This window comes from Manis javanica, chromosome 4 (assembly GCF_040802235.1).
Source record: "Manis javanica isolate MJ-LG chromosome 4, MJ_LKY, whole genome shotgun sequence".
Classification (NCBI taxonomy): domain Eukaryota; kingdom Metazoa; phylum Chordata; class Mammalia; order Pholidota; family Manidae; genus Manis; species Manis javanica.
In genome coordinates, this window is record NC_133159.1 from 106,463,758 (window position 1) to 106,491,580 (window position 27,823).

The 27,823-nt window shown below is 44.6% G+C and overlaps 2 long non-coding RNA genes across 9 annotated transcripts; both read right to left on the reverse strand.

The window, feature by feature from the left end:
* Positions 1-9,807: 9,807 nt before the first annotated feature.
* Positions 9,808-14,868, reverse strand: LOC140848967 (uncharacterized). Its single transcript, XR_012130327.1, has 2 exons — positions 11,708-14,868; positions 9,808-11,310 (listed from the first exon to the last, which is right to left on the reverse strand). It is a non-coding gene; the product is annotated as an uncharacterized lncRNA (long non-coding RNA).
* Positions 14,869-14,888: 20 nt separating this feature from the next.
* LOC140848966 (uncharacterized) lies at positions 14,889-27,572 on the reverse strand. 8 transcript variants are annotated; one of them, XR_012130323.1, is made up of 7 exons: positions 27,125-27,572; positions 23,936-23,997; positions 22,177-22,314; positions 21,163-21,228; positions 19,193-19,403; positions 16,067-16,451; positions 14,889-15,491 (listed from the first exon to the last, which is right to left on the reverse strand). It is a non-coding gene; the product is annotated as an uncharacterized lncRNA (long non-coding RNA). The 8 variants fall into 8 exon arrangements; XR_012130321.1 differs by lacking the exon at positions 23,936-23,997 and having other exon boundaries at positions 27,125-27,569; XR_012130326.1 differs by lacking the exons at positions 23,936-23,997; positions 27,125-27,572 and having other exon boundaries at positions 21,124-21,228; positions 22,165-23,878.
* Positions 27,573-27,823: the final 251 nt, after the last annotated feature.

Below are 27,823 nucleotides of genomic sequence, written 5' to 3' on the forward strand. Positions count from 1 at the left end.
GGGGCCAGGGGTTAAGTGGGGTCAGTCCTGTGGGTTTCGGTAACCTGTGTTTGGGTGAAGTCTCAAACTCGTCTACGCTCTTCAGGGAGGAGAGTATTGGCCAGGAGCATGAAAATATCATGATTTGTGAGGCTGTAAGACTGGAGGGTCTATTGAAACTCCCTGATGTATGTCATGGGATCAGTGGAAAAGGAACTTAGGCGTTTCTCTAGTTGGGCTAAATCTCTTAAGGAGAAAGGGACGTGAACACACACGATGCCTTTGGATTCTGCTACCTCCCGGAGGGGGGTGATAATTTTGGGAGGCCCTCGTGACCGAGTCTGAGGGGGACTGAAGGGTTCTGGCTCAGTCTGTGGGGGAGTGACGCGGTCTAGCCGTGCCTAGTCAAGCAGGTCCTGAAGTGCAGAAGGGGGGCAAAGAAAATAAAGAAAGATAGAATCGGACCCACATGTCGCCAGCTAGCAGCTCAGCTGCTTACTTCTGCTGCTCTAGTTGGGCTTGAATTCATGACTCTGAATTAAGAGTCCCATGCTCTACTAACTGAGCTGCAGCAGGGCTCTAGTTAATTGCTTATGGAATGCGTAAACAGAATGTTCTTTGTTCTCCATTCCTGCCACATCTGCAAGTGGGGGAAGGGCATATTTAGAAGCAGGGGCGGTGTTTCTACACATCTTCAAGGTCTCCCTACTTTCAGAGTGAGGAGTCTTCGCAAGATATGTTTTTGTGGACAGATAACTTCTAAGGACTGCATGGGTTGTTCTCTAGCTTGTGCTTTCCCATGCTGCATTCAGACATGGGGGAAGGTGCTTTCCCATTCTCTCTACAAACATGTGAGAAGACAAAGGCGGTCCCTAACAGGGGAGAAACAGGTGATGAGGGCAAAGACGGAGGAGGCTCCTGGGACCTAGTTAAAGGGGGGCTGAAAGGCTCAGGCTTAATCTGCAGGGAATCAAGGTGGAGGAGGTGAGATGGGGGAGGAGATGGTTGGGGAGGAAGGGAGAAGGGCTGTTGTAGGAGAAGAAGGGGAAGGGAGTGAATGGGAGGCTTCTGCGGGGGGCGGCGGCTTGCAGGCTAGGAGAACTTGGGAGGGGGGGGAGAGGAGGAGGCGGAAAGCTTCGATATAGGGAATCTCCTTCCATTTTTTCAGGCGCTGGCAGTAGTTAAAAAGATCGCGAGTGATGTTAGGATCAAGAGTTCCCCCTGCGGGCCATTGGTTTTTATTGTCTAGGGGGTATGTCGGCCAATCTTGGGAGCAATATTTATGGAGAAGTTTTGGTTTTATATTAGGCGTCAGGGAGAGGGTAGCTAGATGCTTAAGCAGGCATTCAAGAGGTGAACTTTCAGGGAGGGATGAGGAGGCTCCCATGGCTAAAGGACAGAGAAGGAGACAAACAGTGGAAGACGAACGGAGATCCTTGGACTGGAGGCAGACCACAAGGAGACAAAGGGCATCCCCGATGATCCTTGGTGGTCTGCGGAAACTCGTATACGAGTCGGAATTTCTTGGGAAGTGTGGGTCGTCACCCAGACTTCCCTAAGAAGGCAGAGTGCCGGAGTCATGAGGTACCTAGCGCTAGGCGTTTTCAGCAGACCGAACAGGTTTCGGCGGACAGAACAGAAGGAGGAGGGGGCGGGAAAGGGAGCGTTCTCATCCGCAAAGGAGTCACCTCGTTTATGGCTGTTGGAGGGGAGGGGGACTGAGAGTCTGCTGCAGCTGTGAAGGCCTGAGGCTGGGGTTTATGGCTTTTGGAGGAGGGGCCTGAGGGTCCACCGCAGCCGTGAAGGCCTGAGGCGGGGAGCGTTCCCTCCTCATCTCCGAGCATCAGAGCCTTGCCAGACGATCACGGTCAATGGCACTGTGATAGCTCGGATAAGAGTGGCCCACCCCGGGGAGATTTTGCTTAAAAAGTTTCAGCTGAGGCGGGGGTTTATGGCTTTTGGAGGAGGGGCCTGAGGGTCTGCCGCAGCCGTGAAAGCCTGAGACGGGGAGCATTCTCTCCTTGTCCCTGAGCGTCAGGGCCTTGCCGGACGATCACGGTCAATGGCACTGCGATATCTCGGGGAAGAGTGGCCCACCCGGGGGGGGAAAACTTACCTAAAGGCCAGAGAGGAGTGGTGAGTGTGATAAGCCAGCGCCGGAAAAAGAGGACGAGGGCAAGCTGCTGCTGGTGTTGGGGAAAGACGGGGCCCAGTTGGGGTGTCCCGTCTCCCGGGTTTCGGCACCAATGAAAGGAAAGGAGTGACACACAACAGCAATTCACCGGAGAGTTCCGCTTTATTAGGGAAAGGTGCTGGGTTATATAGGAAGGGGCATGAATTGATTGAGGTGTCACTTCTACGGGGCTGTTGGCTGTTGGCTAGGTGCTGGGATTGGGAGGGGGGCGAGAGGTGATTGGGCTTCAGGTGGCACCGGTGGGAACTGAGGACCCCAAAGAGAAGCCGGAAGTTTGCCATCTTACTGGTGGGAACCCTTCAACTAGTACTCAATTTGCTGAAATCTAGTTCTTTACTAGTTTAGTAGTAATTAAACAGTGATTAAAACAAGAAAAGATTTACAAATGACAATGGTTAAAGATTTGATGAGAACTTACTGTAAGATAGTTGATATATGGAAGTTTGGATATTTCTGTAACATAAAACACTCAGTAATAAAATCGAGCATTATTCCTTTTGACAGCACTTTTTAGGTCAGTATATATCAGGTAAATAAGCCAAATTAGTAAAACATTTTCTTTGACGAGGAGAAGAAATTCTACTGATATGTTCCAGGGACCCTCTGGAAAATATCAGAGTTAATTGAGAGGTAAAAATACCTTCTAAATTTTGGTTTTGGGAAGCTGTCAAAAGTTTTTAAGGCACTTGCCTAAATAGAATTATAGTTATTAAATAACACTTTTTATTTAATAAGAAAGTTTAAAAGCAAATGCAGGTTACATAGTTGTTAACACTTAGCTTAGTCTTTTTAATATTAAGATCTTATTTTCTTAAATACTTAGACAATTCATTAAGACTTTAAGCATAAGAAACTGTTTTAATAAAACAATTAGAGAACCCTTTGCAATCTTTCAATATTAAGAGCAGACTAACAGTTAAAGAGTACTTTGTCTTTCCAACTGAAAACAAAAGTCCAATTTTGCTGTGTTCTCGATATTAAGACTCACTTGCTTTAATTTCACATAGCATGATTATATCTGTAAGAATATAGTGATTTATTCTTCATTTGCCCCATGGTCCCAAGCACAAAAGCCAGTGAGAATTATGCCTGGGCTTGCCTGGGGTTTGACTGGGTTTATCCCGCCTTATCTCTAAATATCCTGACTCTCCCCCAAAGCAACAGGCTGAGCGGGTCCGCCACAACAAAGGGCACCACGCTGCTGCACCACACTGCTCTCTCTCTTTGTCTCTGTCTGTCTCCCTTTAAATAAATAGCTGTACTTTAGAACAATTAACTTTCTTTTACTCTCAACAAAATGAATTTCCATTCTTTATACTTTCTCTTATTAAAACACACATCTTTAACATACAAAAATATTTTCCTCATTATATTAAGTAGTTTTCATTAGAACTAAAACCATTTGATACTTTAACCTTCAGTGAACACTGAAAAATAGGCCACTGTAAACTGTTACAACAGCATTCTTCAGATTGATACATTTATGAACATATTTTATCATTTTTGGAAATGTGCCTTATAGCACAATTTCTCATTAAGTACAAAATATGTCTATATAACTTAGCAAACTTTAAGAACTTTGGTTACCACAAAAATTCTCAGGCTTTTGCCTCAGGTTTGCAAATATATACTGAAAGGAAAGGAGCGACACATAGCAGCAATTCACCGGAGAGTTCAGCTTTATTAGGGAAAGGTGCTGGGTTATATAGGAGGGGGCATGATTGATTGAGGTGTCACTTCTACGGGGCTGTTGGCTGTTGGCTAGGTGCTGGGATTGGGAGGGGGGCGAGAGGTGATTGGGCTTCAGGTGGCGCCGGCGGGAACTGAGGACCCCGAAGAGAAGCCGGAAGTTTGCCATCTTACTGGTGGGGACCCTTCATTCCCCCCTTTCTCCTCTATGGGTTTGTGGACGTTGCTTTCTCTCTGGCTGCTTCCTGCTGAACAGGGGCGGAGAAGGGAGTGAGGGCTTGAGGATTGGGAGGAAAGGGTTGATAGGACTCCCCGCAGTAAGGACGAGTAGATGTGGACTTCTTCAGGTTTGGAAATCAATGAAGGTTCCCTGTAACCATAGGTTGGCCAAGAGGATATGGGTGTCAGGAGCCAGGCGTCTGCGGCTATTGTTTCCAGGAACAGTTTCCAGTGGAGAGAGGGGTCCATCTCAGCGTGTGGTGAGGAGGTCACGTGAGGGTGAGGGATCTTCTGTGGCCAGAAGCTGGTAGTTCCTGAGTAAAAGCTGGTTGAAAGCTTGATTAGAGATTTTTCCGACTTGGGATTTGATGAACTTTATTATACAGGGTAAGAAGAGACAGGCGAGAAGAATGATTATTATGGGGCCTGCAATGGGCCAGAGCCAGGTGAGGAGGGGGTTTGTTAGTATTGACGAGAATGGGTTGGAATTGGAAGCAGAGTGGAGACTGGAGGCAAGGTCGGTGAGTTTGGTAATGTCAGTTTCTACAATGCCAGATTCGTTGATGTAATAGCAGCACTCTTCCCAGAGGAAGACGCAGGTGCCGCCCTTCTCGGCTGTAAGCAGATCTAGGGCCCGCCGGTTTTGAAGGGTGACTTTAGCTAGCGAAGTGACCTGTCTTTGGAGAGAGGCTAGGGAATCGGCAGTGGATGTCAGGGCTCTCTCAAGTTTGGCGTTGAGATCTCTAACTGCCTATAGAGAGTGACCCAAGGCTTCTCCCGAAAACCCTGCCCCAATGGCTGAGGTGATCAAAGAGCTACTGACCATGATGGGAAGGAAAGCAGCTCTTTTTGTGTGCGAGGGCAAGGGAGGTTGGAGCTCAAGAAATTCTGCCATGCTGTAAAGTGTTAATTGTGGGATTAGGGTGACGAGAATGCAGGGTGTATCGGAGTTGAGAGGCAGTGAGTTGAAAAGACTGCTATTACACTAAAAGAAGTGTCCCGGTTGCGTAAAAGTCTTAGAGCTGGAGGTAGGGGTGTAGATAGAGAGGCAGTGAAGTGCGCTGGAGGGAGGTGGAGTTGGGCCTACACAGTGGTGGATGGTGAGATTATCTGCGTATTCTGGTTCCCATAGGGGTATGTCTGCCAGGGGGCAGAGGGGTTGTCTTTCTGCATGGAAGGAGTAGTTGGAAATATTAAGGGGCACGGCGGCCAGCAGTGGGCGCTGTAGTGATGCGCACAAGAAACAATTGGCTGTGTTAAGGGTGTGGTTGAGAAAGATGGTGGTGTCCTGAATGAGCTGTAATGAAGAGTAGGAGAAATGGGAAGAGGGGTGGGGATAAGAAGATGAAGAGGCGCTATCAAGAGTTTGGATAATGACTTTTTCGGAATGTCTATTATCTGATGCAACTTGAGAGATCTGGGAATGAGAGGGAACATACTTTCGAGAGATATGAAGGGTACTGTGGGGGGTCGAGGACTCCCCGTAGTAAACTGAGGCTGTGACTCTGGCAGCCCATCGAGAGTCCCAGGGATCTGGGATTGATAAGGAGAATGAGCTGTTGGGATATTTCATGAAACGGTTGGAGGAGTAATACTGTGGGTACTGGAAGTTACCTATGTAGTGAATGGTGCAAGACTAGTAGGGACATCTCCCGTAGGTATCTGGCCATCGCCTGCAATAGGCTTGTTTTTGGTCATAGAGGAAGCAGAGGTAGGGAGAATAAGGGTAGCTGCTAGTGAACACTTCGGTGGAGGGAGGAAAGTGGAGGTATAAAGGCTCAGAGCAGCTTTTCAGAGGGCAGTCTGGTGTGGCAATGAGGGCAGTAACTTTTGTTTGATGCTGTGTGTAAGTCTCTCTGACTTTGAATCGCCATACAAAGGAGGCTGGGGTGGTGGGGAAGACAATAGGAATGAGGAAAAAAAGGCGAGAGAGCAGTAAAGGAGGAAAAAGTCATGATTCGGGTATGGATGGCAAAGGGGGTGAACGGGATTTTGGAGGAAAGAGGACAGTAAGGTGAGGAGTCTGGAGGGAGGGAGAGTCTGTAAACTTTTGTAGGTTAAGAGATCTTTTAGGTGATGTGGGGACAGAATGGTAAGGTGCGCCCTGAATGTCAGTTTATGAGCTTCTTCCTGCAAGAGCTGTCTAGCGGCTAATGCTCGTAGGCAGGGGGCTCATCCCCGAACTGTGGGGTCTAATTGCTTGGAGAGATAAGCTACTGGGGGGCAAAGGATGGGCCATAATATTGGCCTAGGACTCTTAGAGGTTGACTGGACCTCTCATGAATGTATAATGAAAGGGCGTCGACAAATCAGGATGATGGAGAGCTGGGGCTTCCACAAGGGCTTGACAGAGCTTAATGAAGGAGTGTCGGGGTGAGGAGGATAATGGTTTTTTAGGGGGGCTCTTGCTGAGGTTGTATAGGGGTCTTGCCAACAGGGTGCAGGGAGAAGTTAGAGATCTACGTTCTAAAATATCTAGCTAGGCTTAGAAAGGGCCTAGAAAGGAAAGGATTTTTGTCTTGGTTTTGGGAATGGGCAGGTCAGAGAGGAGCCATTTTCTGTCTAAGGTAATGGACTTTCTTTGTTGAGATAGAAGGAATCTGAGGTAAGTGATAGGAGGGGAAGAGATTTGAGCTTTGACGGGGGATACTCGGTAACTTCTGGAAGCTAGAAAGTTAAGTATGGAGGCAGTGTCAAGTTGAGACTGTTCCCACGAGAGACTGCAGAGTAGAAGATTGTCTATGTATTATAAGGTGGACTTGGAGTGATCATGATGAAACTGTTTGAGGTCCTGAGCTAGGACCTGTCTAAAAATATGGGGACTATCTCGGAAGCTTTGTGGCAAAACTGACCAAGTGAGTTGTTTAGAATGTCTTGTGTATGGGTCCGTCCAGGTGAAGATGAAAAAATCTTGGGAGCAGGGGTCTAGAGGGATAGAAAAATGGGTCTTTGAGATCTAGGACTGAGAAGTGGGATGCTGAGGCTGTATGGATTTGGAACTAAGGGATGGATAGGGACAATGACTATGTTGATGAGGCAAAGGTCTTGGACAAGGCGGCAAGATCCATTGGTTTTTTTAACAGCTAATATGGGGGTATGTCTTTGAGATCTAGGACTGAGAAGTGGGATGCTGAGGCTGTATGGATTTGGAACTAAGGGATGGATAGGGACAATGGCTATGTTGATGAGGCGAAGGTCTTGGACAAGGCGGAAAGATCCGTTGGTTTTTTTAACAGCTAATATGGGGGTATTAAATGGGGAGTGAGTGGGTCTGCTTGAATAATGGGTTGGAGGCCTATGAGGGCTGAAGTGGTTAGGGGGTATTGGGCCTGACAGATATACTGAGAGGGGTCACATAATTTGATAGAGGCAGGGGGACATAGGGCCATGGAGGGGCTTATAATGTCCCAAACTTTGGGATTTACAGGGTGTATGAGGGCAGAACCGGAGCTTTCATTGGGTAGAGGGGGGTCGTTGGCTATGAGGGCCATCAGAAAGGGAGTACTGGGGGCTGTGGGAGTGGATATAGTTATGGAAACGTGGAGGAGGGAATGGATGTCTCGTCCTAGTAAAGGGATGGGACACTGGGGCATAACCAGGAAGGAGTGGGAGAAAGGTATGGGATTGTCTTGGATTGTGCATAAAAGGGTGGGTGGGGGGTTTAATGGGAAAATCTGTTTACCTCCTACTCTGACTATAGGAGTAATGGCTGGCGTGGTAGGGCCCCGGTATTCTCACAAGACTGAAAAGGTGGCTCCTGTATCTAGGAGGAAGGAGATGGGGTGACCGTCTACTGTTAGAGTAACCCTGGGCTCCTGTTTGGTGATGGAAATGGTTGGGTGAGAAGCCCCCGGGCTCCATCAATCTTCTTCTGCCAGCCCCACTATGGCGGGCTTAGGATGGGGGTTGTTCGTCCAGCCTCCCCTTCGGGTGGTTGGGTAATCAGACCCCCAGTGGCCCTTTTTGTGGCATCTGGGGCATGGGGTGGTAGGAGATCTGGTGGAGGGGCACGCCCTTGACCAATGTCCCTCTTTTCTGCACTTGAAACAAGCTCTTGGGGTGGCTTGTTTGTAGAGGGGCGCCCAGGTTGTGGTTTTATCAGCTGGGTCAACATCTGGAAGTTGGCCTGATCAGTCTTTTGTTTACGGCATTCTTTCTCCTCCTCCCGCTTATGGAAGACTTAAAAGTCACTGTTAGGATCTCAGTCTGTGGGGTAGCAGGGCCCTGTTCTAACTTTTTGAGTTTAGCTTTAATGTTGGGGTAGCCTTGAGCTAGGAAGTATGTCATAAGGACATGTCTTCCTTCAGGTGTTTCTGGGTCCAGGCTGGTATACTGTAATAGGGCTTGAGTGAGTCTGTCTAAGAACTCGAAGGGGATTTCATTTCTCTTTTGAATTATGTCTTGGAGCTTTTGAAAATTGACTACTTTATAAGCTGCCCTTTTTCAGACCTGCTATTAAGCAGGAGGCAAAAATATCTCGAGAGCGGAGACTCATGGTGATGTTATAATTTCAGTGTGGGTCTTGTTCGGGGACAGCAGTGGGGCCAGGGGAATAGGTGGGGTCAGTCCTGTGGGTTTCAGTAGCCTGCATTTGGGCGAAGTCCTAAACTCATCTACGCTCTTCAGGGAGGAGAGTATTGGCCAGGAGCATGAAAATGTCATGATGTGTGAGGCTGTAAGACTGGAGGGTGTATTGAAACTCCCTAATGTATGTCATGGGATCAGTGGAAAAGGAACTTAGGCATTTCTCTAGTTGGGCTAAATCTCTTAAGGAGAAAGGGATGCGAACGCGCACGCTGCGTTCGGATCCTGCTACCTCCCGGATGGGGGCGATAATTTTGTGAGGCTCTCGGGACTGAGTCTGAGGGGGACTGAAGGGTTCTGGCTCAGTCTGTGGGGGAGTGACGCGGTCTAGCCGTGCCTAGTCGAGCAGGTCCTGAAGTGCAGAAGGGGGGCAAAGAAAATAAAGATAGAATCGGACCCACATGTCGCCAGCTAGGAGCCCAGCTGCTTACTTCTGCCGCTCTAGTTGGGCTTGAACTCATGACTCTGAATTAAGAGTCCCATTCTCTACTGAGCTACAGCAGGGCTCCAGTTAATTGCTTATGGAATGCGTTGTTTTCTATTCCTGCCACATCGGCAAGTGGGGGAAGGGCATAGCTAGAAGCAGGGGCGGCGTTTCTACACATCTTCAAGGTCTCCCTATTTTCAGAGTGAGGAGTCTTGGCAAGATATATTTTTGTGGACAGATAACTTCTAAGGACTGCACTGGTTGTTCTCTAGCTTGTGCTTTCCCATGCTGCGTTCAGACATGGGGGGAGGTGCTTTCCCATTCTCCCTACAAACATGTGAGAAGACAAAGGCGGTCCCTAACAGGGGAGAAACAGGTGATGAGGGCAAAGACGGAGGAGACCCCTGGGACCTAGTTAAAGGGGGGCTGAAAGGCTCAGGCTTATTCTGCAGGGAATCAAGGTGGAGGAGGTGAGATGGGGGAGGAGATGGTTGGGGAGGAAGGGAGAAGGGCTGTTGTAGGAGAAGAAGGGGAAGGGAGTGAACGGGAGGCTTCTGCGGGGGCGGTGGCTTGCAGGCTAGGAGAACTTGGGAGGGGGCGGGGAGAGGAGGAGGCAGAAAGCTTCGATATAGGGAATCTCCTTCCATTTTTTCAGGCGCTGGCAGTGTTGGATTCCCCTGAGGAAGGCGCCGCCCCAAATCACTCACCAAAGACGTTTCTTGATGCAACAAGCAAGAGGAATTTATTCGGAAGCCAACTAGTTGGGGTCCAAGTCAGCCCGTCCAGCAGGTCTCAACGAGGACCCTGAGTACTTACAACTAAGTGGTTATATAGGATTTTCTGAGGCATTCAGCCCTAGAGATTTACCATGGTTACAGATTATGTTGTAGTAACAAGATAACAATACTACATAGCAAGATAACAATACTACAAAGGCAGTAATTTTTCAAACCTACGATTTCTGGGTTAGTGCCACGTCCTGGGGGTGTAGCAAGGTAGGGTCAGCTTTTATGCTTAACTAACCGAAAGGTTAGCGCTGCCAGCAGTCATGATTGATTAACTTGTTTTTCCAGAGGAGTTACCTGGTTTCAGTTGTTCCCTCTGAGTCATATATCAGAATGGCTTTTTGGGCTTCAAGATGGCCACTCTTAAGCTAACTTATTTCTCAGGGAGGTTGGGGTCCTACATTCCCCACTTCTTTTTCTGAACATTCTAATCATGGAATGTTGGTTTCTTCTTGTTGTGTGAGGGTATGATACTGTTGTCTCAGCATTAGCACCTGCACAGCACTTACTCTTTCTCTAATAAAGGTTATTACTCGATTTAAAATGCAGGGACTTAAGGTGAGGAGCAATATTAAAATAAGCAGGGGTCCTGCCAAAGTGGATATTAGAGTTGTAAGCCATGGGGATCTAGAAAACCAGGATTCAAACAGGCTCTGGTTAGCTTCTCGTTCTCGCTTTCGCTGATTTAATCTTTCTCTTAATTTAGACATTGAGTCTCTTACTACTCCAGTATGGTCTGCATAGAAGCAGCACTCTTCCTTTAGAGGTGCACACAATCTACTTTCTTTTAGAAATAGTAAATCTAACTCTCGTCTATTTTGTAGCACTACTTCAGAGAGAGGTTAGGGACTTTTCAAGTTTAGAAATAGACTGTTCTATAGTTCTCAAATCTTCACCGATAGCTATTCTTAGTCCTTCATAATGTTGGTTTCCTTGTATAATTGCAGCTGCCCCTGGTCCTACTCCGGCTGCGACTCCTACTCTTAGTAATACAGCTAGAGTGAGTGAGACTGGCTCTCTTTTATACCTTAGTTTAGGTTCTAATTCTGCCACGAATGATAAGTCATCATGATACATTAGTCTGGGTACTAACTGGACCATGATACAGAAATCATGGGAGGAGTTGAAGGCAGAAGTAGAGACACATGGGTCACTCCAGTGTTACAAGCCCACCATCTCTTGGGAGGAGGGATTAAATACCTGTTTTTACCAGGGAAGGCTATGGGTATGGTCTCATTCTTTCTTCTACAGATAGAGACTCTAGCTGCTGCTAGGGAAAAGGGGCGATGACCGCTCTGGCTGCTTCGTGCTGAGAAGGGGGCGCAGTAAAGGGTGCAGCTAGGTCTCCATCACTGGTCAGTTGAGAGGGCTTCAGAAGGCTGGCGCTTCTATTCTGGGTTTCATTTTTATTACTATTTGCAGTTTTGTGGCTTCTAGGCAAGATAAAACAAATTGTGTTATTAGGTTATGTAGCAACATCTGGAGTTGGATTTTTTATTCTGGAAGGAGGCTACATTATTGAAACGATACTTCTCTCTAAAATCACTCTCATTTTTACTAGAAGTAACTAGGTTAAGAAAATAATTAACAGCTGGCTTGATTATTTGCACAGGTGCAGCAAGAAGAGCAATTGATTACACAGGTTCTTTTAAATATGCTTTGCTGGAACTTTTTGTAAGGAATTTCAGATTGAACTTTTAAAGGCCTCTTGAGGCCAGACAGCCAAGCCAGACTTGCCATCAGGCTTTACCTGCAGTACCTGTAGATTTGGATGAATTCTTCTCTTCTCGAGGTCTCTGCACCTGCCAGGAAGTGACTTTCTTTACTCACCTGGTAAGGCTGCTGGGAACTCTGTAAGCAAGGTACTAGGCCAGTTCTTCCAAGGGGCTTTGTTGGCTTTATAAAGTCAATCTTAGTTCTTTAAAGTTGTTCACATCTGAGTCTATGCACATGTCTCTCAGGTACGACATTCCAGTCAAAGCCCTGGTAGTATAACCAGTGTTCTTAAGTAGTCTTCTCACAAGGAAAGCAGATTCTTATTGAACTCGTGCAAATAAACATACTGCCATGGAATATAAAAACAGTCACTGAAAGTTTTTAAACTCTGGAGGGATCAAGTAGAGAGAAGGATGTTTCAATTCTGCTCATAAAGATAGTCATTTACTAAACTGTTGTCAGTTTAAGAGAACAAGGTTAAAACATTTTACCAGCAACATTTGAAACAAAAAGACACAAAATCATTTTCTTTAGTTTATGTAATCTTATGTAACTAATACCTGTTCTGCTGAAATCTAGTTCTTTACCAGTTTAGGGATAATACTATAAATGACAAAAGACTTACAAATGACAATGGTTAAAGATCTGATGAGAGCTTACTGTAAAACAGTTGACATAAGGAAATTCTGATATTTCTGTAATACAAAACATTCAGTAACAAAGTTTAGCATCATTCTCTTTGACAGTGCTTTCCTGGTAAATAAATATATATATATATCAGATAAATAAGCCAAATTAGTCAAATACTTTCTCTAGTGAGAAAAATTCTTCTGACATGTTCCAGGGGCCCTCTGGAAAATATCAGAGTTAACTAGAGGTAAAAGCACCTTTTTGCATTTAATTTTTTTTAGAACTATCATTACACATTTATTGTCTATATACTCAGCACAGTAAATGAGATATCTTAAAAAGTGGGGCAGCAGGGGAGACTGCTGCTGTCAATTTTTAAAGACAACATACAGAAAGTCAAACTAATTCTAGGTTACTAAGCATTCTTGAGAGAATGGTAGCAGATGGTAGATTCTTCTGCTTTCATCTTCAGGAGGGGAAAAAAGCTACAATAAGAATTCATATTTAGCTGAAAGAACTGTCTAAACTCAAGGCAGAGTATAATATCACCAGGCATACAAAAGACCTGTTAGAGATACATACAAAGAATGGATATGGCTATAGTCAAATTCAACTTAAAAGTTTAAGCAGAATCTCAAATTTAAATGTCTCTTTCTTTCACACAGATATTCAGATATGACCAGAAATATGATTTGAGATGAAAGAGGTCAGGCATTTTACTTCTTCATTTAGGGACTGAGAAATGATGACCTTTGGCTTACAATCAATAGCTTACAAACAGTGAAAATAATAAGAACATAACTCAGCATAAGTGTCTAAGACCAGATACAAAAAAGCAGAGAAAGTGCTTAAGTTTACAGGTTTTCCCTGAAAGCTTCAAGAATGTTTTACTCTTTAATAGTAGATATAAGCTGCTATGCAAATTCTATTAAAAGCTCTAAGATTATTTGCATTAAAAAATATGGAGAGTCCCCCATGTTTTTTTTTTTTAAACATACAGCATATAAATTAAACAAGAAGACCTGGTGGTTCTCAAAAAATCTATTACAACTTTTCTCAAAAGTGGTCACACGTTCGTCTATCTAAACTTTTACAGTGAAACCTGTTTTTCTGGGAGAAACATAATCTTGTCCAGATTCTACAGTTTAATAAATTTTGGTTTGTTAACTAAGTGCATTTAATCAGCTGAAAAAAGCTTTGTTACTATTCTGCTTAGGAATTCAATTTTTCAGGCCATGCAATTATTTTTAATAACAAAATATTTCAAAGGCAAATAAAGGTTATACAGTTGTTAACAAACTTTAGCTTTTAGTCCCTTTAACATTACGATTTCATGGCAACTCACTGAGACTTTAAGCATGAGAAACTGCTGTGATCTTTCAACATAGAGAAATGCCCTCTCTATCACTTTAAGCAGTTCTAACCAGAACTCAAAACTATTAGAAACTTCAAGCTCCAGTGAACACTGAGAAGCAGGACACTGCAAACTGTCAAACCAACATTTCCTAGACTGACAAACTTACGAACACATTCTACAATTTCTGCAACTATGAGCTTCACAGCACAATCTCCCAGCAAACACAGAGCACATCTTCTCAACTTAACAAAACTCTAAGGCTTTAAGTTACTACAAAGATTCTCAGGCTGCAGGTAGGCATACACACTGCAACACACAATTAAAAAGGTGTTCACTTGCCACACTTATCCAGTTCACTTACCTGCAACAACTATGCTAGCCTACTCACAAGACCCCCACTGAACACTAGACAAAGCCAAGCTTCTAAGCATTCTATTCTTAAAAGATTTAGCAGATAACATGACTCAAATGACTCTAGGTAAACTCAGGCAGCCGACAACTACCAGGACATGCCCGTCTCAGGCAAACCCAAATTAGCATTAATGCTTAACACTTTTTTATCAGGTTTTCTGGAAGTTTTAGAACACTCAATTTTCACAAGCGCTTGTCTTTAAATCAATTTCATTAATACCATCCGGAGGTAGAAAGATATATTCATTTACACACTTAGGGGGTTGTCTGAGTCTGTCCCATTGTCAGTATAACAATTATTAGGCACATGAAAGACACAAAAAACAGAGACACACACAGATTAGACAAACAGCGGCCGCTTTTTGTTTTTTTTTTTCTCAGATTTTCAAACAGAAACCGAAAGGAATCAGAGGGTTGATATTCCTGGCGCCTGAAAATCAACCCTATCTCATCAGATTCACCTTGCCAGAAAAACAGACGGGAGGCTACCAGGCGTCCCTGGCCTCCCAACCTCCCCGAGGCGTCCCTCAGGGTTGCAGCCTGCGGTGCTCCTAGTACGTCTACCGACCGCAGTCTCGACCCCTTTACAGGATCGGGACAGCTGCCAGACAGTGGGTACCCCTTTACAGAATTCTGACCGGTCTCACTGAAAACAGAAGACAGAACACAGACAACTCAAGGCGCCACTAATCTTACCTCTTCCTCCAAGAGCGACTTCGGGAGTGAAGCGGGGTGAGCGCATGATCCCGGACGAGCCCCCAAATGTTGGATTCCCCTGAGGAAGGCGCCGCCCCAAATCACTCACCAAAGACGTTTCTTGATGCAACAAGCAAGAGGAATTTATTCGGAAGCCAACTAGTTGGGGTCCAAGTCAGCCCGTCCACCAGGTCTCAACGAGGACCCTGAGTACTTACAACTAAGTGGTTATATAGGATTTTCTGAGGCATTCAGCCCTAGAGATTTACCATGGTTACAGATTATGTTGTAGTAACAAGATAACAATACTACATAGCAAGATAACAATACTACAAAGGCAGTAATTTTTCAAACCTACGATTTCTGGGTTAGTGCCACGTCCTGGGGGTGTAGCAAGGTAGGGTCAGCTTTTATGCTTAACTAACCGAAAGGTTAGCGCTGCCAGCAGTCATGATTGATTAACTTGTTTTTCCAGAGGAGTTACCTGGTTTCAGTTGTTCCCTCTGAGTCATATATCAGAATGGCTTTTTGGGCTTCAAGATGGCCACTCTTAAGCTAACTTATTTCTCAGGGAGGTTGGGGTCCTACAGCAGTAGTTAAAAAGATCGCGTGTGATGTTAGGATCAAGAGTTCCCCCTGCGGGCCATTGGTTGTTATTGTCTAGGCGGTATGTCGGCCAATCTTGGGAGCAATATTTACGGAGAAGTTTTGGTTGTATATCAGGCATCAGGGAGAGGGGAGTCAGATGCTTAAGCAGGCATTCAAGAGGTGAACTTTCAGGGAGGGATGAGGAGGCTCCCATGGCTAAAGGACAGAGAAGGAGACAAACAGTGGAAGACGAACGGAGATCCTTGGACTGGAGGCAGACCACAAGGAGACAAAGGGCGTCCCCAATGATCCTTGGTGGTCTGCGGAAACTCGTATACGAGTCGGAATTTCTTGGGAAGTGTGGGTCGTCACCCAGACTTCCCTAAGAAGGCAGAGTGCCGGAGTCACGAGGTACCTAGCGCTAGGCGTTTTTGGCGGACGGAGCAGAAGGAGGAGGGGGGGAAAAGGGAGCGTTCTCATCCGCAAAGGAGTCACCTCGTTTATGGCTGTTGGAGGGGGGTGCCTGAGAGTCAGCCGCAGCCGTGAAGGCCTGAGGCGGGGATTTATGACTGTCGGATGAGGGGCCTGAGCGTCCGCCGCAGCCGTAAAGGCTTGAGGCGGGGATTTATGGCTTTTGGAGGAGGGGCCTGAGGGTCCACCGCAGCCGTGAAGGCCTGAGGCGGGGAGCATTCCCTCCTCATCCCCGAGCGTCAGGGCCTTGCCGGACGATCACGGTCAATTGCACTGCGATAGCTCGGGAAAGAGTGGCCCACTCCGGGGGCAAAACTTACCTAAAGGCCAGAGAGAAGTGGTGAGTGTGATGAGCCAGTGCCAGAAAAAGAGGACGAGGGCAAGCTGCTGCTGGTGTTGGGGGAAGACGATGCCCAGTTGGGGTGTCCCGTCTCCCGGGTTTCGGCACCAATGAAAGGAAAGGAGCGACACATAGCAGCAATTCACCGGAGAGTTCCGCTTTATTAGGGAAAGGTGCTGGGTTATATAGGAGGGGGCATGATTGATTGAGGTGTCACTTCTACGGGGCTGGTGGCTGTTGGCTAGGTGCTGGGATTGGGAGGGGGGCGAGAGGTGATTGGGCTTCAGGTGGCGCCGGCGGGAACTGAGGACCCCGAAGAGAAGCCGGAAGTTTGCCATCTTACTGGTGGGGACCCTTCATATACACTGTTATACATTAATACAGTATTATTATTAAGATGCTTATTCGCTGCACTTGTTTACTTAGTTTTAGCAACCATGCTAGATCATTACAAAACTTTCACTACACATCAAAGTCAAGCTTTTCTTTAAGCATCTTCTTGAAATATTTAATAGGTAACATCAACTTAAATGACTTAAAGTAAACTTTTGCAGCTAATAACTATAAGGACATGTCCATATCAGTTAAGCTTAAATTAGCATTAATGCATAATATTTTTATTAGATTTTCTGAAAGTTTTAGAATGCTCAATTTTCACAAGTGCTTGTTTTTGAATCAATTTTTATTAATACCATCCGGAGGTAGAAAATATTTATTAGTTACACACTTAGACACACAAACATACAGACCAAGATGTAATGACTACAGTTAGTAACACTTTTCATATAAATACATATACACAGACAAACTGACATAAAGATTTGAGTTTCTAATACTCAATGGTCTTCTTTCTTCTTAGTTTATTTGATTAAAAGTACTTCAGTTTTCAAGAATACACTCTAAGGGCAAGCAGTTTACCTTACTGGGTCAAGGCTTTACAGCCCCAGTCCAGGGGCTGGAAATAAAATGCATGTACAATTCTAGCACGAGTTATTAAAAGCCAGGCTGTATTGTAAAAGATAAATTTATTCTATCTCAGGGACTCTAGTTTAAAACTTCCCAATTTTCAAAGATAATGATGAACCTAATAAGTAGAATAGATTTTCACTGAAAGAATTTAGAAAACTAGTTCTATATTGTAGTAGTTCACAGGACTTTTGACCATTTTCTTTGTAGCAAATATATTTAGCTGCATAACATTATATTGATTACCTCTTTCAGGGGATAAGCCTCTCTAATCAGGGAGTTTGTACTGAGGCCAGGTTTGTGTGCAGAATAAAAGACACTTCTTTTTTAGAGTTTAGGGATTGAATTAGTTCCAGTTAGTTTTCCTAGTTTTTTCTGCTCGAGCTTTAGTCATTCCTAGAGAGGCCCCTGACTGTCTGCAAAGTGCAGGGACTGTGTGACTTTTTGCTGCTAGAGCCTTGATTCGGGTTACAAGCTTGTTTTGCTTCCTTGGGGCTGCAGACAAGGAAATGCCTAGCTCTAGGATGACTGCCTCTAAGGAAAGGAGTTAATAGAATAGAGCTATTTACATGTTGATTTGAGGGTGTAGCTTGATTATTTTTCAGGTTCTATTTACATCGTGTTAGCTGCAGGACTACCTCCTAAACTGTGAAAAACAGCATCTTTTAAATGAGATACCTTCTTCGGGGAACAAGAACATACTTGGTCTATAAATTCTAAAAATTTTGTTAGTTGTTGTTGTCCTACTTTTGAGCCACGTGTCCGCAGCATATACTTAAGTATCTGTGCAAATAGGACTCAGCTGTTTCTGGCTCCCAAGTTACTCTACACCTTTTTCTGAGCAGATTAGTGAGTTGCTGGATCTACTCCTGGGAGGCAATGACTTGAGCTTTTAAGGACTCAATTAAATCCTCTCACCGATCAAAGGGCGGTGCGGGCAGCAAAATCTGAGAGGTGAATCTAGGAGGAGGCATATTCTCCATGGGCCTTTCCTTAAATGATCTTTTCATAGGCTCATCACTATTTCTGAGCTTTTCCTTGCTTACTTTCACTTCTCCCCGACTAGTTCTCTCAGGCCCTTCTGCATTATCGGAGCTTCCTGTGTCTGAGTCTGATGAGTGACAGGATGCCTTTTTCCTACTTTTCTTGAACCCATCCCCCTTTTTTATCTCCTCCTCTTTTCTTGCGTTCAGCGGGCCCCTTGCTACCTTTTCTGTCTGTGATGAAGTCTCTACTTAATTGTCTCCAGCCTGTGATTCTCTTTCTTGAATTTCCCCTGTCTTAGTATGTGCTCTTGAATCACAACTTTGGGGGAGGAGAGGCAATCTTTAACTAAGGCCCAAAGGGAAAGGACATTAGGAGGGACTGAATCCTCTCCATTTTTCCTTCATATATTTAGCAACGTCCAATTTGTGCCTCTCCCAGTCTTCTTAGTCAAAACTTCCCACTGTCAGTAACCAAGGACTTATCTCTCCTAAGGCATTGACATACTTCTTTGCTGTTTCATCTTTTATTCCAGTTCCTGCTGCTTTAAGCAGCTGTTTCAAGCCATTTTTGGCCTGATGTTTAGACAGATCTGATCCCATTTTGTGACTTATGAAAAATAGAAAGCAGCTTAGCAATAATATATGACAAGGACAATTAGCAGAACAATAAGGCAAAGAAAGCCTGCTAGGATGAAAATTCTCTCAGAGCTTGCACAGATATAAATTGTATGCACACTGCCTCTTCTGTGGGCGATTTTCCCCAACAGCCCATGAATTTTGTGAGGCCTTTCTCAGAGCTTGAGTTCTACTATTTTTCCTCCCAATTTAATGGACGACTCCTTCCCAGTTTAGTGGGTAATTCCTTCCCAGTTTAGTGGGTAATTCCTTCCCAGTTTAGTGGGAAATTCTCTCCCAGTTTAGTGGGTAATTCCTTTCCAGTTTAGTGGGAAATTCTCTCCCAGTTTAGTGGGTAATTCCTTCCCAGTTTAGTGGGAAATTCTCTCCCAGTTTAGTGGGTAATTCCTTCCCGGTTTAGTGGGAAATTCCTTCCCAGTTTAGTGGGTAATTCCTTCCCGGTTTAGTGGGAAATTCCTTCCCGGTTTAGTGGGAAATTCCTTCCCAGTTTAGTGGGAAATTCTGTTTTCCCCACTTACCTTTCACTTTGGCTGAAGCTTTTTCTCTCGGGGGTCCTCAGCTGATCCGCTGTTTCTGTCCTCAATGAAGGAGCGTCCTCCCAGTACGGGCCACCACTTGTGCCGTCCATATGAGCGACGTCCAGATCAGGTTTCGTACCTCGAGCCCCACGTTGGGCGCCACTTGCCCCGGCCGGCGGGGAGTTCAACAAGGGCTCAAGGGGAAGTTAACCTGGATGAGAGACAAACCAGACACAAAAAAAGGAGGCCAAGTTGAAAGTCTGATCAAGGTCTCAAAGTTTATTCTTACAAGGTAGATTATATAGGAGCTGGGAGGGGGAAACAGCCCCAGCTGAAGTGGCAAGGGTTATCTAGGTTGCTAGGATACCTAACTGAAGAATGTTCTCTGGAAAAGATCATGGGGGGGGATTACTGAGAAAAGACAAAATGTTTTACTAAGGAGGAGATGTTATCACGGCAGCTGCTTAATCTCTATCCCAGCGGTCTAATCGCAAACTGGGTCAATTGATCTTTGTAAATGGGGCAGGCTTGAGAAATTAGAGACCTAGGCAAAAAGGGCGAGTCTCGCGACCCTTCAAGGACCGAAGCAACATGCCCAAGGTCTTGATTCTTCTCTAGGCTTTATTGTCTAATCTCTCACGGTGGTTACAGCAGTTGTCGGGAAGCTTTTCTCCCTCCTGGCGGACTCCCTTATATTCAGTCACCCAACCAATCCGGGACAGTATCATGCGTGACCTTAAGCAGATAGGTGTCACGCGCCACTCTAAGCGGGCAGCACGAGCTGTGCACGGGTATGGAAGTCTGCTGGGCCAGTCCCCAACAGGGAAGCAGGCGCCATCTTTAGGGCATTGTCCAGCTGGAGTGGGGTTCAGCCTCGGCCGTAGGCCGGGCCCCCACATCTCCCCCTTTATTGTTTTATAACCAAAGGGCTGTCGGGATCATGCCTGTCTTAGGTCATCCGGAGTCTGCGGCATTCTTACCCGTCCTCAGGCAACAGACAGCTTAGGTCTGCGCCCTGTCTTAGGTTGATATGCGTGTAGGACCCCAACCTCCCTGAGAAATAAGTTAGCCTAAGAGTAGCCATCTTGAAGCCCAAAAAGCCATTCTGATATATGACTCAGAGGGAACAACTGAAACCAGGTAACTCCTCTGGAAAAACAAGTTAATCAATCATGACTGCTGGCAGCGCTAATCTCTCAGTTAGTTAATCATAAATGCCGACCCTACCTTGCTACACCCCCAGGACGTGGCACTAACCCAGAAATCGTAGGTTTGAAAAATTACTGCCTCTGTAGTATTGTTATCTTGCTATGTAGTATTGTTATCTTGTTACTACAACACAATCTGTAACCATGGTAATCCTCTAGGGCTGAATGCCTCAGAAAATCCTATATAACCACTTAGTTGTAAGTGCTCAGGGTCCTCGTTGAGACCTGCTGCGACGGGCTGACTTGGACCCCAACTAGTTGGCTTCCGAATAAATTCCTCTTGCTTGTTGCATCAAGAAACGTCTTTGGTGAGTGATTTGGGGCGGCGCCTTCCTCAGGGGAATCCAACATGCGCAGCTCCCGATCTTGCCCGTCCTTGACTACTGATCCAGCATATTAAGCCATTCTCTAGGGGAGATGCCTTCCTCTAGCGCTGCCATGGCCTGCAACAGGACCTTCCGTTCTCCCCGTTGCTGTTTTTGTAACAGACTTTCCTCCCAAGCACGAGGAGGCCCACAATTAGCAATATTACTATGACACCTACACCTGACCAGGCTTTGGTGGCGTTTAACATCTTGCCTAACTGTCTGGACAAGTTGGCAGCTTTAGAATAATTATGAAAAGGAATACCAGTAATACACCCTCATATACGCAGCCCACAGACAAAACCTTCCCCAAGAGGTCCAATTGTTCTTGAAGAAGGTTCAGTGGCCTGGGACAGACCATTCAGCGTCTCTGCCGTACAGTGCAATCATCTTGTACCTCCGCTCCAGGGTTTTCCACTCTGCGTATCAGACATTCAGGCACCCAAACGGGGTTCTGCTGGTCCTGTGGAAAAACACAAACCGAGCCTCGGGTCCAGATTATCACTGGGTCCTGGCCTTTCCATGTTCCTTCCAACACATCCTTCCACAAAACTTTAGGCATGTGTTTTGGATTGGATTGTTGGCTGTGCCGCTCTGCTGCACTGCGGCCATTTTTGTCCAGTGTTCTAAAATCTTCTCCTATTCCCCCTTTTTGTTTATATAAGGCATTCTTGAGGGTGAGGTGGGTGCGTTCCACCATACCCTGACCCTGAGGGTTGTCTCTAGCTCCCTGCTGCTCTCATGACACAAAAGGATGTCATCCATATAATGATAGATGATTATCAGGGGAAACTGTTTCCTGACAGTTTGTAAGGCCTTCTTTACATACACATGGTGGGGCTATTAGCCATGCCCTGTGGCAATAAACCTTTGACAGTCTCTGGGGTGAAGCGGGATGGAGAAGAAACAGTCTTTGATAATCTCCACTTGCCAGACTTTTTCCTAATTACAAAAATAGGTGTGTTCCATGGCGAGGTAGAGGGCTGGAGGTGACCAGCTGCTATCTGTTCTTGTACTAAAGTGTGGGCTGCTTCCTTCTTTTCTTTGGTGAGGGGCCACTGAGGTACCCACAAGGGCCTTTTTAGGCTGTTTTCCCTCAGTGGCCCTGAAGAAAAACCCAATCCTGGTCCTCCGTCCCCATCCTCTCTCTAAAGGGGGAAGTATCCTAGTTATGATTTAGATGGACTACGTCGCTAATTCCGCAAACCTTTTGATTTCGTCACCACTCTGCGAACCTTTTGATTTCGTCGCCACTCTGCGAACCTTCACTGGCGCCTCCTCATTCCATATATTATAATAAACAATGTCACAAACACTAACAGGACACACACAGTACACATAAACACCCACTGCAACTGCCTGCTGTCTGCCCTGCCACGTATACTTTCAGTTTGCTCACCGATCCACTCACCCTCCTCGGTTCCCTCTCCCGGTCTGGCCAGCTGACCGAACGGCGTCCAACAACGTTCATCGGCAGGCACCAGGGTCAGCGGATCAGGTCGCGATGTGGTTTAGCGATTCCCGGGTTTCGGCACCACTTGTTGCGACCCTTCAAGGACCGAAGCAACACACCTAAGGTCTTGATTCTTCTCTAGGCTTTATTGTCTAATCTCTCACGGTGGTTACAACAGTTGTCGGGAAAGTTTTCTCCCTCCCGGCGGGCTCCCTTATATTCAGTGACCCAACCAATCCGGGACAGTATCATGCGTGACCTTTAAGCAGATAGGTGTCATGTGCCACTCTAAGCGGGCAGCACGAGCTGTGCACGGGTACGGAAGTCTGCTGGACCAGTCCCCAACAGGGAAGCAGGCGCCATCTTTAGGGCATTGTCCAGCTGGAGTGGGGCTCAGCCTCGGCCGTAGGCCGGGCCCCCACAGGTGAGACCATTGTTTCTATGGCCTATGGCTCCCGACAGTCTTATTATATACACAGGTCAGCTTGGATATCTCTCTTTGCATTCCACACAAGCCCAGGAACTGTCAGGATGAATGCAGCTGCAACTGCAACAGAGGTGGGATCTAAAAGCTTCAAGCTGTCATACAGTCAGATGGCAGAGCTCAGAGAAATCTTTCATGATTATTTCCAGGATAATCTATTAGAGCAGGAAGGATGTGTCCCACGCCACATATACTTTGATAATGTGAAGAGGATGTGGACTTGTACCACCTGCCCTGCCCCTAAGGTGGACTGGGTGGTTGTCTGTTTGCTAGGGCTGTTTACACTGAAGTCACGGGTTATGCCGAGATACCCTTCTTTATTTGCAGAACACTCAAACATTCCAGGCCAAGTTGCTCGTGGCCTTTTGAGCTTCAACTGATCTCACTGAAGAATGACTCTAGAGCTTAATGTTTTAACACAGAGTTTTGATAGGGGGTTTCCTTGCATGTAGTTACATTGCTCTGACTGCAGATATCCTGCCTTGCTTTTTCTGGAGGCCCTCATCCTATTCTGTCTAAGCTCTTAGTCCCTGTCTCATTCCCCCCTCTACAGATAGAGACCCTGGCTGCTGCTAGGGAAAAGAGGTGACAACAGCTCTGGCTGCTTCATGCTGAGAGGGGGAGCATATAGGGTGCAATTAGGTCTCCATCAGTGGTCTGTGAGAGGGCCTTGGGATACTGGTCCTTCTATTCTGGGTTCCATTTCTATTACTATTTGCAGTTTTACGGCTTCTAAGCAAGAGGACAAATCATGTTATTAGGTTAAGTAGCAATATTTGGAGTTGGATCTTCCTTTTTGGAGCAACTTGACAGGATTAAGAATGTATGGCTGAATATAAGGACTAGAAACAGTAAAATTTTAATTGAAATGATGGGAAAAAACTAAAACATCTGGAGAATCATAGCTAGATATTTTGGGGAAACTAGAATTCTGGATCTAGTCTACGTCCCAATGACTAGTATTAGGATTTAGTATAGATAAGGCTGCATTACTAAAACAATACTTTTCTCTAAAATCACCCTCATTTTTATTAGAAGTAACTAGATTAAGAAAATAATTAACACTTGGCTTGACTATTTGCATAAGTGCAGCAAGAAGAGCAATTGACTACATAGGATCTTTTAAATGTGCTTTGCTGGAACTTTTTGTAAGGAATTTCAGATTGGACTTCTAAAGACCTCTCAAGGCCAGAAAGCCAAGCCAGATTTGACATCAGGTTTTGCCTGCAGTACCTGTATACTTGGGTGAATTTCTCTCTTCTTGAGGTTCCCAAGACATCCTGAGGTTCCTGCACCTACCAGGAAGAGACCTTCCTTACTCACCTGGTAAGGCTGCTGGGAACCCTGTACCAGGTACCAGGCCAGTTCTTCCAAGGGGCATTGCTGGCTTTATAAAGTCAACCTTAGTTCCTTAAAGCTTTTCATAGCTGAGTTTATGCATGTGTCTCTCAGGTATGACATTCCAGTCAAAGCCTTGGTAATGTAATCTGTGTTTTTAATTGGCCCTCTTACAAGGAAAACAGGTTCTAATTGAACATACGCAAATAAACATACTGCCATGAAGTATAAAAATACTGGAAGCTTTTAAATTCTCGAGGCGTCAGGCAGAGAGAAAGATAAATGTTTCAATTTGTTAGGCTGGAGGAAGGAAAAATAAGGACATGCAAACAGAACAGAGAGATGCCAAAGGGGGAGAACAGACCAGACCCCAAAGTCCATGCCTTATATGGAAAGGGGACAGCTCTTCCTGAATTCCATCCTTCTGATGTGCCAACTAAGACCCAGATGTCAGCCTCCTCCCTCTTGGAAGGAAAAAAAGTTTCTAGTCTATTATGTCACCTTTAGCCAATCATACCTCTCCTTGCCCCCTGGGATAGCTTGCCCACTCCTCCCCCTCCTAATCCCTTATAAGCCCCCACCTCCCTGACCAGGTGTGACTTCCCTGGCCTGTGTTTCAGACCGGGGAACATCACCTGGGAGTGGCATTCAAATAAACTACCTGGCCCTTTGTTGCCTCTCTTCACCTGCTTATTTTGGCTAAAATTTATCTTACACAATTCTACTTATAAAGGTATTGTCATTTACAAAACTGTTGTTAGTCAGCTTAAGAGAAAAAGCTTAGAACACTTTAACAGCAACATTTGAAACAAAAAGTCACAAAATCATATCCCTTAGTTTACTTAATCTCATGTAACCAATACCTGTTCTGCTGAAATCTACTTCTTTACCAGTTTAGGAGTAATAAAACAGTGACTATAAATGACAAAAGACTTACAAATGACAGTGATTAAAGCCTTTTGAGAGCCTACTATAAGACAGTTGACATAAGAAAGTTTGGATATTTCTGTAACATAAAACATTCAGTAACAAAGTTTAGCATCATTCTCTTTGACAGTGCTTTCCAGGTAAATATATATCAGATAAATAAGCCAAATTAGCCAAATATTTTCCCTGATGAGGAGAAAAATTTCCTCTGACATGTTCCAGGGGCCCTCTGGAAAACTATCAGAGTTAACTAAAGATAAAAGCACCTTTTTGAATTTGATTTTGGAAACTTGTCAGAAGAAGGTTTCTTTGGCATTTGCTTAAATAAGATTATAGGTTGCCATGAAGCAATACTTATCCATTGAACTAAAATGACAACAAAATACTTCAAAGGCAGATACAGAAGTTTACACAGTTGTTAGCAAAGTTTAACTTTTAGTCCTTTAATGTTAAGATCTCATTTTCTAAAATACTCAGACAATTCATTGAGACTTTAAGCATGAGAAACTATTTTGATAAAACAATTAGAAAACTTTTTACAATCTTTCAACATTAAGAGCAGACTGACAGTTTAAGAAAACTTTGTTTTATTAACTGAAAACAAAATTCCGATTTTGCTGTGTACTTGATATTGAGACTCTTTTGCTTAATTTCACATAATTTCACATGACTATATTAATTTTTCCACAAGCTTTCTACAACTTTCCTTTTACATTCAGTGTTCTCCCTCTTTAAATAAATATCTGTACTTTAGAACAATTGCCTTCTTTTACCCTCAACAAAATGAATTTCCATTCTTTGTACTTTCTCTTATTAAAACACACATCTCTTTTAGCAAGTAGAGATGTTTTCTTCTTTGAGTAGCTTTAATTAGACCTTAAAACCATTAGGAACTTGAATTTTCAGTGAACACTGAGAAGTGGGCTATTGTAAACCATTGCACTAGCATTCTTTAGATTAACAAATTTATGAACACACTATAATTCCTGGAACCATGTGCTTTACAGCATAATCTCTAAGCACAAAATATGTCTACTTAACTTAGCAAAACTTTAAGGTTTTAGGTTACTACAAAGATTCTCAGGCTGTTTGTAGGTATACACACTGTAACACACTGTCATACATTAACACACTATTATTAAGATGTTTATTTGCTACACTTATTTAGTTTATTTACTCCTAACAACTTTGCTCACAAAACTTTTACTGAATAATAGGCAAAGTCAAGCCTCTCTTTAAGCACTTTTTCTTGAAAGATTTAACATATAACATCAACTTCGATGACTTGAGGTAAACTTAGGCAGCTGATAACCATAAGGACATGTCCATTTCAGTTTAACTTAAATTAGCATTAATGCATAGTATCTTTTATTAGAATTTTCTGGAAGTTTTAGAATGCCCAATTTTACAAGTGCTTGTCTTTAAATCAATTTTTATTCATACTATCCAGAGATAGAAAAATATTTTTCATTTACACACTTAGACACACAAACATACAGATTGAGACGTAATAACTACAGTTGGCAATACTTTTCATAAAAGAACATATACACAGACAGATAAACTGATACAAAGATTTGAGTTACTAATATTCAATTGCCTTCTTTTTAGCTTACTTGATTAAAGGTATCTCAATTTTCAAGAATACCCTCTAAGGGTGACTAGTTTACACAACTGGGTTAAGGTTTACATGGCCCCAGACTAACAGGGCTGATGAAGGCTCTGAACTGATAGGGACTGTGTGTGTCTAGGGGGCTGGAAATGGAATGTAAGTACAATTCTAGCACCAGTTATTTAAAGCCAGGCTATATTTCAGAAGATAAATTTCTTCCATTTCAGGGAGTCCAGTTAAAAAATCTCCCAATTTTTGAAGATAATGAACTCAATAAGAATATATTTCCACCAAAATAATTTAGAAAACTAGTTCCATATTGTAGTCTATGGGATTTTTGACCATTTCCCTTCTTTGCATCAAAATATATTTAGCTGCATAATCTTATTATACTGTATAATTCTCTCAGGGGCCAAGCCTTTCTAATCAGAGACTTAAGACTGGTAGCCAATGTTAACTGTCTTTTAAGTGGCTAACCTATGCTCAGAAACATTTTATGAGATAAAGATTACAGCATTTAGTGAGGAATAAGAGCAATCTCTTACCTTGTAGTGGTGGGCATCAGGTTCCGTGAAACTGATAAAGTTAGGAGAGTTAGGAACATCCCCTGCCTCACTCAGAGGCCAGGGCAGCCTGAAGAAGCAGGCTGGAAGTCAGAGAGACAGAAAGAGAGACAGACACTCCTCATGGATACCCAGTTGGGCTGTTGGGGTCTGATTCCAGACACACAGACCTTTAAGAACCCACTGAAGTGTAGCCTCCACCTAGACACTTGCAGTTGCCCATGGTTTTCCTCAGTCCCCTGCATCCAAGGAGATGCCTCTGAAAGGGAATCCTTGCCTCTACTCTGTAAGGCTGGAGGCACTGGAGGGAGGAAAGTGACAATAGTGCAAACAGAACAAAGACAGCACCAAATAGCTCTGTGCCATATAAGGAAGGAATGGACAGCTCTTCCATGAATCCAGCTCCCTGACATGCAGACAAACCCCTGATGCAGACTTCCTCCATCTGGAAGAAGGAGACCTCTGGCTGTCCATCACCTGACCCTGAACCAATAAAAATTCCCCACCTACCCCTAGTGTGGCCCACTTCCCCCTCCCTTCCCTGTTCTCTTAAAAACTCCCCACCTCCCCTACTGGATGTGGCTTCCCTGGCCTGTGATAGCCAGACCAAGGAACATCACCTGGGAATTGCGCTCAAATAAACTGCCTGGACCTTTGTTGCCTCTTGTCGCCTGCTTATTT